Source organism: Phacochoerus africanus, chromosome 2, assembly GCF_016906955.1.
Source record: "Phacochoerus africanus isolate WHEZ1 chromosome 2, ROS_Pafr_v1, whole genome shotgun sequence".
Classification (NCBI taxonomy): domain Eukaryota; kingdom Metazoa; phylum Chordata; class Mammalia; order Artiodactyla; family Suidae; genus Phacochoerus; species Phacochoerus africanus.
Genome location: NC_062545.1, coordinates 93,160,335 through 93,172,611, shown reverse-complemented (window position 1 = coordinate 93,172,611; position 12,277 = coordinate 93,160,335). Strand labels below are relative to the sequence as shown.

General features: G+C 35.5%; 1 pseudogene; it reads right to left on the bottom strand.

The window, feature by feature from the left end:
- Nucleotides 1-6,492: 6,492 nt before the first annotated feature.
- Nucleotides 6,493-7,412, bottom strand: LOC125121073 (olfactory receptor 5D18-like; annotated as a pseudogene).
- Between the last annotated feature and the right edge of the window lie 4,865 nt (nt 7,413-12,277).

The window sequence follows — 12,277 nt, the reverse complement described above, 5'->3', positions numbered from 1 at the left end:
AAGATTACTTTCAACATCATCTTCCAAATTCCTTGATCATTTTCTTTCAACTTACTATTCAAATTTTTAATCTGATAAAATTACTAGGAGCAATATAGCATTAAATATTTACAGAATGCCTGAACTAGAGAGTAACTTAAAATACATTTTGCTCAACCCTTCCACACACTGTAAGTTTTCTCTCAAGAACTAGAAAATGTGGTAATAGACACCAGTGGCTACATTTTCACCTTCAAAATTTCTGGTGACAGGAACATTAGTTTCAATTAAAACTACATGTGATAATACTGTTTTAGGTCATGCAATTTTTTTTGGTAAACATTATTTTGATAAAGCAAAAGCATTTTGTATTTGAAAGCAGTTCGTAGACTTCCCATTTTGACTCCAGGAATATTTTCTTCATTCTTGGTATACCTATAGACTATCATAAAATTGGAATTGTATTATACATAGTGTTCACTATCACTGTATACATATAACCTTATCTTCTTTTGAAATATTAGTATTATTCCTATCATCTTTTGAGATGTTGAGGGGGGATTCTCCAACGTAATAATAGTCTTTTCAAAAATTTCACTGTGACAACCATGTTAGGCACATGGTGGATATTCTCAGTGCAAAAATCAGGATGACACCCCAGGAAAAGGGGGGTGAGATCAAAGCTTAGCAATGAGAGCCTTCAGGAAGATGGACTTGAGAGATATTTGATGCTAAGACTGACAAAGAGTGTCCCCTACCTTACAGGTTGCAGGAACCCAGCGTTCACCATATGAGAAAAAGATAACACAAGATAGGTTCCCCAACCTGAAAACAACTCACCTGCAGATTGTGTTTCTACTATTAACAGACTCCACAGAAGTTCCCACTCAGAATTCACACATCATGTAAAACATTAAGAAGTTGATCCATAGTGCACAAGTCCACAGTGAATTTAAATTAATGTGACTGGAATGTATTTCATTCTTGATATCCAGAAGGACTCAGAGAAAGAGTTTTGTACAGAAAAAAAGAGAGAGATTTGGAAGCTGGATCTTATTCCTAACATAACAGAGGGCTTATGTTTTTCTCTATGACCCAGAGAATATTTACTGAACTCTTTCTTTTATATCATGATCTCAGAAATTAGATTGAATGCCCTCCTAAGTGGCAATTTATAAGAACGTTCTTTCTTCTAAATCACTGGAGGTAGTGCCTCACCTAGCCTACTTCAAGAACTTCTTTAAAACATGAATTATAGAGAAATATACAAACAATTAGAAACATGGTCACTACAGTAAAACCCAAAGTGAAAGATAGATCAGCTCAAATGCAACCATTCAGAGATAACTGCTATTGAATTTACAGTATGATTTTTCTGTCCATTTTTCTATGCAGATGGTATATGCGCTTTGAGACGAATAACATGACTTGGATTCTGGCTTTTTTGCTTAATGTAAATAATTATTATTGTCTTTGGAAACATTGATGTACTTTATTGACATCAAATTGTGTCTTCTAAATATAGGCAATCAACACTTCCAAGTATATATTAATACAATTATAAAGTATAATCTCCTAAAATTGACAAATGCATTTTGGAAACATGTTTAATTCTCTAGAACCACTGGGTGTAAACCAATCCATTGTTTCCACTACACCAAAGTAACACCCAATTAGATCTACTTCTGCTTTCCCCTGGCCACTGAAAAACTGACCAACTTTTGCCAGGCTCTACCAGGTAGCCATAACACAACAGAGGCTGTTTATCACCAGGCAGAGAATTATTTATTGTATGTAGCATGGTCTTGAACCAGAATCCTACAGGTCTGCATGGTTATTCTTTCACCAGGAGAGCCTTGGACCAGCTCTCAAGGAGCCAATTACTGCACCCAAGTCACTCAAAGCTTGCAGCTTTCTCTTATAGTAACTTTCTATGCTGCATAACAAATTGCTGTAAGTCAGTGGCTTAAATTATTACATATAGTTAAATCATAGTTTCTGTAGCACAATAGTCTGGGAATTTTTTTAGTTTCATGGGAAGAAATTGTTGAGTTGTATGAGATGTGTTCGCATAACTTCATAAGATACTGTTAAACTGTTTTCAAAGTCATTGAACCTTTTACTTTCATTGGAGATGCATAAGCATTCAGCTTGCTCCACATTTTCACCAATATCTAAAACTCCTCATCATTTTAGCCGTTCCAGTGGGAGTGCAGAAATATCTCATTGAGGTTTTATTTTTACTTGTAATAAGAACATCATTGATGACTAAGGATATTTTTTCATATGTATATGGACTCTTTGTTTATTCTATTTTGTCAATTGTCTGCTCAAATATTTCACCAACTCTTTAATTAGATCATTTTTTCTTGTTTTGAGGATAAATAGTTCTTGATATGTTCTACATAGAAATCCTTTATCAATTATATGCATTTTGCAAGTGTTTACTCATAATCCGAGGCTTATATTGTCATTTTATTAATGTTGTCATTTATGCTTAAGGACATTTTACCTCATGCCTTTCATCCTATGAAGTTCCTTTTATAATTTTTTTTAAAATGATCTAGCTTCTTTATGTTTCATCCAAAAAATTCCCACCCTTAATTTTGAAAGATTTTTTCTGTAATATGCTAATTTTTGGTATTGTTATGTTTACTTCTAGGACCCATTTCATTTTACTCATGCTAATAGTTGTGTATGGTCTGTCACAGACCAACCAGAGGTGATTTGGGAAACAAGCCAGCTTAATGCAATGTGGTCCCTTGGACTGGATCCAAGAAAAGAAAAAGAACGTTACTGGGGGAAAAAAACTGATAGAATCCAAATAAAACTTAGATTGTAGCCACCATAATGTAACATTATTTATTTAGTTAGTTAGTTATTTTTCTTGTCTTTTTGCTACTTCTTTGGGCCGCTCCCACCGCAAATGGAGGTTCCCAGGCTAGGGGTCCAATCGGAGCCGTAGCAGCTGGCCTAACCAGAGCCACAGCAACGCAGGATCCGAGCCGGGTCCATGACCTACACCACAGCTCACGGCAACGCCGGATCGTCAACCCACTGACCAAGGGCAGGGACAGAACCTGCAACCTCATGGCTCCCAGTCGGATTTGTCAACCACTGCGCCACGACGGGAATTCCCACATTATTTATTTTTTAATATTATTTTACTGTGGTAAAAACACTTAACATGAGATGTACTCTCTCAAGGTATTTTTAGCTTTTTTTCTTTTTTCTGGATTTCCCAGACCAGGTATCAGATCCCAGCCACAGTTGTGACATACTGCGGCAACACCGGATGGGTTTTTTGGTTTGTTTGTTTTTTGTTTTTTGTCTTTTTGCCTTTTCTAGGGCCATTCCCAGGCTAGGGGTCTAATTGGAGCTATAGCCGCCAGACTATGCCAGAGCCACAGCAACGAGGGATCCAAGCTGTTTCTACAACCTACACCACATCTCATGGCAATGCCAGATCCTTAACCCACTGAGCGAGGCCAAGGGATCAAGCCTGCAACCTCATCGTTCCTATTCAGATTCGTTAACCACTGAGCCATCATGGGAACTCCAATATACAATTCAATTTTTAATTTGTAAAGAACCTCCATACTGTTTTCCACAGCAGCTGTGCCATTTTCCTTCATACTATCAATGTACAGTGAGGTGTGATGAGAACTATCTGGAATATCTTTGCACCTTATTTTGTAAATCAAAAATTATTAAAAATTGTAAAATTTATTTTTAAAATATCTTTCACTTAATCATCTCATTGTATTATGTATCTAATAACACAACCAGCTCTGCTTTATGCCAACACACCTCCCCTCTGAACTGAAATAGTGTGAACATAATAAGCAGCCTCTCAGCCTCCACTTCTCCCCCGACCGAATTGTTTTGCCATTCCCCTTGCCAGACTTTGTTTTTAGTGTCTGTGGCTCTGAGTGTGTTGGGACGAGCTTTAAGGATGGTGGTTGGGAGTAGTAAGTAACATTTTTAAACTCTTATAACTAAATAAGAACTAATTTAGTGAATGCAAACTTACATACTATTTCCTGATAGTACACACATTTCACAAGGATGTAAACAAGACACACAAATTCTAATTCCCTAGATCACAGAATTTTTATTTGGAGAAGTTCGGATTCAAATACTATCCTCAGAGTTCCTGTTAAACAGAAACCTATACAATTGTAGAGAAATATGTCAGACTTTGCATGAAAATGTTGAGTTTAAAACTAAAGTGGAAGCAACTTGGAGCAGTAAAGTAACTTTGAGTTCTGGATTAATCACCAATGTTGTCTGGAATTGTTTTGCCAAGAATTTGATATTAAAAGGTAGAAATGCAGGAATTTATGTTGTGGCTCAATGGGTTAAGAACACGACTAGTATCCATGAGGATGCTGATTTGGTCCCTGCTCTTGGTCAGTGGGTTAAGTATTCAGCATTGCAGTTGAGTGTAGGTCACAGATGTAGCTCAGATCTGGTGTTGCTGTGGCTGTGGCACAGGCCAGCAGCTGCAGCTCTGATTTGTCCCCTAGCCTGGGAACTTCCATATGCTGTGGGTGCATCCATAAAAAGCAAATACTATCCTCTTCATGTAAAGAGAAACTACAAAATCACAGCTGCCTTAGGACATAATCCAAACATAGCAATTATTGTAAGGATATTTTTTAATGGCTGCCTTAATAATGAGGAATTTAAATTATAAGCCAAAATGAGGTATTACAACTCACCAAATTGAAAAAAGTGACAATATCAAATGTTGGCTAGAATGGGCAATAATTAGAACTTGGCGCAAGATGGGCAGAGAGTAAACTAATAGAACTACTTGGGGAAATTGTTTGATGGTATCTAGTAAAAAAAAAAAAATAAAATGAAAAGAAAAGAAAGAAAGAAAGAAAGAAAGAAAGAAAGAAAGAAAGAAAGAAAGAAAGAAAGAAGCTCCTTTTAATCCAGAACATTCAATGTAGGCTTTATGTACAATACAGCATATTCTTGTGTAAGAATGTTCACAGCAGCATTTCCATTAAAGACAAAAAAGGTAAATATCCAGGAGAGGAACTGCTGAATAATATAGTAGTTCTATTTTTAATTTTGGGAAGAACACCTCCATACTGTTTTCCATACAGTATGTAATTAGTTGCACCAATTTACATTCTCACCAACAGTGTGCAAGAGTTCTCTTTTCTCCACATCCTCTCCAACACTGGGTATTTGTAGGCTTTGCAGAAGAAAGGGAGATGGGGAAATTTAGGGATATTGCACTAAGATACACAAAATACTCTGTACACATTAGATAAGCAACAAGGTTATATCATACAGCACAAGAATTATAGCTATGATCTTGTAATAAGTTTGTTTGTTTGCTAGCTTCCTTTTTAGGGCTGTACCCAAGGCATATGGGAGTTCCTAGGCTAGGGGTCAACCAGACCTGGAGCTGTCACCTATGACACAGCCACAGCAATGCCAGATTCCGGCCATATATGAGACAGCTTTCAGCCATGCCAGAATCTCACTATGTGAAGCCAGCAATTGAACCCACATCCTCTTCAACACTACATCAGGTTCTTAATCCACTAAGCCACAACAGGAACTCCTTTTGTAATAATAACTTTTAATGGAGAATAACCTATAAAAATGCTGAATCACTGTACTGTACACTTAAAACTAATAAAATACTGTAAATCAAATATACTTCACTATAAAGGAGTAAATAACCAAACTCTATTAGTAGTAGTATGAATAAGCAAATTTGATATATTAATTTTATGGAACATGCTTCAGCCATATAAAAGGAACTGCTGTTACATTTAATCACTTACGTATTCTTTTAAAACAAAATGCTAAACCAAAGAAGCCAAATATGTGGGCATATATCCTCTAAAACTTTATATGCATTTCAAATGGAGTCAAAAAGGTAACTTTGAGACTCTCATAACCTCGTCTCAGGGGTTGTAACCAAAAAAGAAAAAGTTCTGAATATGACACAGTCCTTGAAGGAGTTTGCTCCAGGTGGTTTTGGGGAGGCATAATGACTAGAAAATGTTTATGGAAATTTTGTAAAATGCTGACAGCATTCTATCTTTAATGTCTTGGAGAAAGTAACATACAGAATTATTATTCAGAATTATTTGTCTGCTTGAGATATTTCCTGATGTGAAAGAGAGAGGAAGAGAAAAGAGAGGCATAAGAAAGGAAGCAAAGAAAACACAGAAGGGTAATAATTTACAGGAGTCCGGAAATTAGGATATGGACGTCTTCAGAGGAATGTTTTAAGCCTCCTATGTTCTGGGAGTGGTACATAAACAGAATTTTTCCTTCTTTCTTTCCCTTTTGAACTGAAGATGATTTTTTAAAGCAGAATTAGATTTAATAATCATATATATTCATATATACACATATATTATCTAATTTCCTCAATAAATGGTATCATATTACTTGAAGAAAAATGTAATAACAACTTAAATGTATATGGCACATTTAAGAAAATAACTCCTCTCTCTCCCTCTAGTCAAAATTACATTAAGAAAACAGTTGTTTGGCATTGATTAACCCACTGATCATCTCTTTCACATCGTTATTTCTAAGGCTATAGATAAGGGGGTTTAACATGGGGATCACCACTGTGTAAAACACGGTGGCTATTTTGATGAAGAGAAGTGATTTTTTTGGAGCTGGGCACAGAGTAGAGAAGAAAGATGGTCCCATGGAAGATGGTGATGGTGGTCAGATGGGAGGCACAGGTGGAGAAAGCTTTTCGGAGCCCACCAGCAAATGGCATCTTGATAATTGTGACAATGATGAAAAGATAGGAGGAGAGGATAATCAGGAGGCTACATGCCTGGTTGAATATGGACATGATAAAAATCAACATCAGAACGAAATAAGTGTCAGAGCAGGAGGCAGAGATGATGGCAGAATACTCACAGCCGAAGTGATTTATGATGTTTGACCCGCAGAAGGATAGTTCCAAAAGAGAACGTGTGAGGGTCAAGGAACATAACCCACCCCATGAGTAAGTTGAGGCCACCAGGAGGATACAGAGCTTAGGAGACATAGCAACTGTGTAGAGCAGGGGGTTACAAACAGCCACAAACTGGTCATAGGCCATCACGGCTAACATGAACATTTCCATAATCACAAACGTGCAGCCAAAGAAAAACTGTATCATGCAACCCATGTAAGAGATAGTCTTTATGTTCACAACCAAGATCTCTAAGAGTTTGGGTGTAGTTACAGAAGAGTAGCAGAAATCAAGAGAGGAGAGATGGCTGAGAAAAAAGTACATGGGGGTGTGGAGCTTGGGATTGATTCCCCACTACAGAGACTGTGTAGAGGTCCAAGAAGACCAAGAAGAGGGGTGCCTGGAGGTTTGGGTATTCAGAGGAGCCCAGGAGGATGAAGGTGATTCCAACACTCTGATTTGCCTTTTCCATCACCATGGTTCCTGCTGGAGAAAATCAGAGAATCTTTCCTGAGCAACCAAATACGACAGAGGTAGGGGGCTATTTTTTTTTTCCAGGCTGGGCTGGGGCATGGAACAGGTGGGTGGAGTCTGCGGTTTCCAAGGAAGGCAAACAGGGCATAGTTAGAACCCAGAGGCTGCACTGTGTGTCTTCGGGTTTTCATGGGAGAATAAGTTTGGGTCCTGATGGAGGGTCAGGGAGAGGATGGACTAGAATGATCTGTGCATCACGAGTGGCTCAGGGAATGGACCAGTATTAATTTGCTCATCTTAGCTATTTCCACTTCCCTCCAAATGAATGTTTCTTTAAACAGATCCATTTAATTAAAACTGTTGACTATGACTACAAATTCTTACATTTACTCTGGCCATTTTAATTGGCCAAGATGTCTTCTCTTTTACTCTCATTTTCCCTCACTTTTCTGTTTTCCTTGTCATTTTTCCTCTCTGACCATCAAACAAGCCCCAGTTTTATATCCTTGTAATGATTTCATCAACTGGCTTAACATTGTTAATAGGTCATTTGTTGCATTTTCTAGAGAATATGAACAACATCTTGTAAAGATCTTAGGCTTTGTAATATGGTTAACCTAGATTAAAATATGGTCTCAGCCACCTATCAATATGTGTCTCTGACAAGTTGTTTAATTGTTCTGCCACTCATTCCCTTATCTGTAGAAATATGATAACAGTATTAGCATTTATTTTTATGTACAATTTTGTATAAGGCATAACTTAGCTATATTTTAAAATCTAAGATTAAATTGGAAATGCAGTAAATGTCACCTTAAATGTAATTTCTACTCTTCTTATATTTCTAATTCTGTTTTTAAATAAGCATACTTTGAATTTCAAATATATGTCTGCAAAATGCTCTACAATGCAGCACCAGTTATAACTTTGGAAATATGAAGTTATGCACATAGAGAATAGGACACGGGAAAAAAATAAGGCAGGGACATAAAGGAAATAGCTGTCTTTTGTGATTCTTTTCTAATGCTTTCTTCTTAGATACACATTTCAATTATCATCTCAAGTTAGCCAGGCATAACTTTCTTTTCTCCATTTTTCTTTCCTGTCCTTATCTGAATTTCTATGCTTCGCTTTTCTTCTAAGGTTAAGGTTTAGAGAAAGGCAATTAGGACTAAATGAAAGTATTCTTCAAAATGTGCTCCCATCTTTATCCCTAGCTACCACCAGCTATTCACCTAGGTAAGAATCATCTTTATTTAGCCTGCCTACATCCACCCTTCAGGATTATCTTTCATTAAATTTTATTTTCGATTTGTGCTTAAGTCCTTACACGTTTTCGAAATTACCTCCTTACGAATTACTTGAAATCTTAACCCTTCTGTCTGGATTTCCGTAATCTCTAATGTCACTATATCACTCTGACTCTTTAAGTGATACTCCTTTTGTTTCACTTACACAGGTGATTTTGACTGTTTTTACATAAAACACATTTTTTTAAAAATCTTTGTATCTTCATCACATTGACCACATCATCTGCTAACCCCATCAGATTATAATCATTATTAACTTTTAATATTGAATTCCTGGCAAAATGCTTCCAAACAACTTTGGTGATTAATCCATAACTCAAAGTTACTTTACTGCTCCATCTTGCTTCCACCTAGATGGTTTTAAACTCAAAATTTTAATGCAAAGTCTGGTATATTTCTCTAAGGTTTTATGGATTTCTTTTTAATATTTTCCTAAAATGTTTTTTAAATTGAGAACAGGTAATATTACTTGAATATCCATCAAGCAAGCTGAAGAAGGAAGGTTCAAAGACAAACTCATTACAAGAATCTTAAAAGATGTAAGAAATAGAGGTTAGTACCTCATATTCTTATTCTTAACTTAATTAAATGTGTACCATTGCAATGCTACTGGATTTGCAAAGATGTTTGCCAAAAATGTTGATGATTTCAGAGTTTTCCACATCAGAATTAAAATGACACTTAGTTTAACAACTCACCAGAACACAGATATTCTTTTTAGATGTATTGACTGAAATCTTCTTTGATTTAAATAAGATTCTTGAAAATTATTTCACAAAACATAACTTTTATAAAAAAATTATTGTATCTTGTAATGTTAGGCTGTCAGAACTGCTTCCAAAGTATATTCCAGTATAGGCTTCAAGAAAGTTACATTTTTCTCAGTAAAACACTAAATCAAGGACAACATAGAGAACCTCTGAAGGGTGAGTCAGACTTGCAAGCTAAATTTCGGGATTATGCTGTATATTTGCATCTACCTGAGTGGCTTTGAGGAATCACACCCTAGAGAATTTTGATTGAGGTGTTTGTCATGAACTACAAATTAGACAATTTAAAGAAAATCCTGTATTCCTAATTTAGAATGCAATTTATTTATTTATTTATTTATTTATTTAATTTTTATTTATTTATTTATTATTTTTTAAATTTTATTTATTTATTTTTTTGGTCCTTTTGCCATTTCTTGGTCTGCTCCCGTGGCATATGGAGGTTCCCAGGCTAGGGGTCGAATTGGAGCTGTAGCCACCGGCCTATGCCAGAGCCACAGCAACGCAGGATCCGAGCCGCATCTGCAACCTACACCACAGCTCACAGCAACACCGGATCGTTAACCCACTGAGCAAGGGCAGTGACCGAACTTGCAACCTCATGATTCCTAGTCAGATTCATTAACCACTGTGCCACGACGGGAACTCCTATTTATTTATTTTTAATTTATTTTTTTATTTTATTTTCCCACTGTACAGCAAGGGGATCAAGTTATCCTTACATGTATACATTACATTTTTTCCCCACCCTTTGTTCTGTTGCAACATGAGTATCTAGACATAGTTCTCAATGCTACTCAGCAGGATCTCTTTGTAAATCTATTCTAAGTTGTGTCTGATAACTCCAAGCTCCTGATCCCTCCCACTCCCTCCCTCCCAATGTAATTTATTTAAATTGTTAAATCATATAGGAATGTTGAATAATCTTCTGGTCTTAGAAAAATAATGGTTGCAATCAACTTATTGTCTGGCATATTGTGTATTCAGCAGGAAAAACATAACTTCCAAAATTCACAGAGAAATATCACAATCATAGTCCAATAAGCCAGCCATAGTATAGTTACTGTGTTATGTTCAATTTCAGTCTTTCCCCTTAGTTTTATTATTTAGACATCTATCTTCTTGTAAATAACACTTTCAGTGTCACATTGAGTGTAGAGCTGATATTATGGCCTTTGTGTTTAACATTGTACCTCAATGTTTCCCTCTTTATGAAAACTCATATTGAAAATATGCTTTTTAATGAGGCACTTGATAGGTTTGCTGAATCATATAGTGTGCTAATGTTGTCTTTCATCATGATAAACTGTTGCAAATCATGTGGCTTAAAAAATACTCATTTATTAGTTCACAAATCTGTATACCGGAAGTCAGGCACAGCACAAGTGGTCCATCTATTCAGAACTAAATAAATGCGTCATAGTTCTAGCTGTAAACTCTATCTTCCTGAGTACCCATGTATAGCCTAGTGTGTGCATTTCCTTAAACTGAAGCTTTCCAAATGTCCATCATAGTAGATTAAAGAAAAAAATCCAAACTATTTATTACTATGAAATATTCAAAAGAATCAAAATTGCTCACACTATAAATATGTGCAACAATATATATTATTGGAAAAAATGAATAATATAATAATGTTCTCTCCTTTGTTTTGCTTAAACAGTAAATGTGGATGTCATTTACTGATATGGAGAAAACTGATAGGTGGGAAAATTTGGGGTGATAATTGATGACCAAAGACTACATTTTAGTAATCTTAGTTTTTGTAATATTCAGTAATTGCTATGTCTCCTTAGAAATGAATGTAACTTTTTCTTAGTATTCCGTATTATTTTCCACACCTTTTGTTGGACTATCATATGTCACACTGATACTCAAAAAATGAGTGATGCAATGAGAGACTGGTTAATATTTTCACCACCTTCTTACTTAAGTCAGATAATGCTTTTCATAATGTAAACTCTAAGGTTTTCCTTTTGCTTGGTATTAAATAAAGTTTTTAAAATAACAAAAATCTGCATTTTATAGAACTATAGAATTGTAGCTTCCTCATCTGGAAAACAAGAAAAAAAAAACAGTACTTTTCAATAGTATTATTGTATATAAATGATAGCTAAATGATATGATAATTAGAGCACTGATTATCCCCATTAAATTTCATATATATCCCCAATATAATTGTCTGAGGACAAAGGAGACATAGAGGGAAAATCATGAAAAAAAAAATTGAGTGGGTTATAGTAGCCTTATGATATTGGCAGAAGTGGCTTTGAGAGGTTAAATACTTTTAATACATAAAAAAGAGAAAATTTCTTTGGGGTAAAATGTATTATCATACCTTCACAATTTTGTATTGATATATTGAATTTTTACCATTCTAGGTATGTCCCATTATTACAGACGCATAGAACATCTACTCAAGAAGATCCTAAAAGTGGTCTCATCAAAAATTTTACTGATAACTAAGTTCTCTCATGCCCACCATGTGATGATTCATAAGGCTCAAAAGTTCCAAGTTTTCAAAGCTCCATTGCCAGGAAAATTTATTTTAAAAATGGTTTCATATCCTGGAATCATTTTAATGTTAGATTTTCTTCTTATTCTGGGAGTCACAATTGTATCTGTTTCTAATCTATCAATATGTAGCCATTTCCCCTTTTTTCTCAAACCCCATCTTGTTCTTTGACTCTATTTTGGTCATCTCATATCTTTGACCATAGGAAAGGCAATCAGAGAAAAATAAAGAAGGAGAAATATTCAAAATATACCACCTTCATTTCCACTATTAT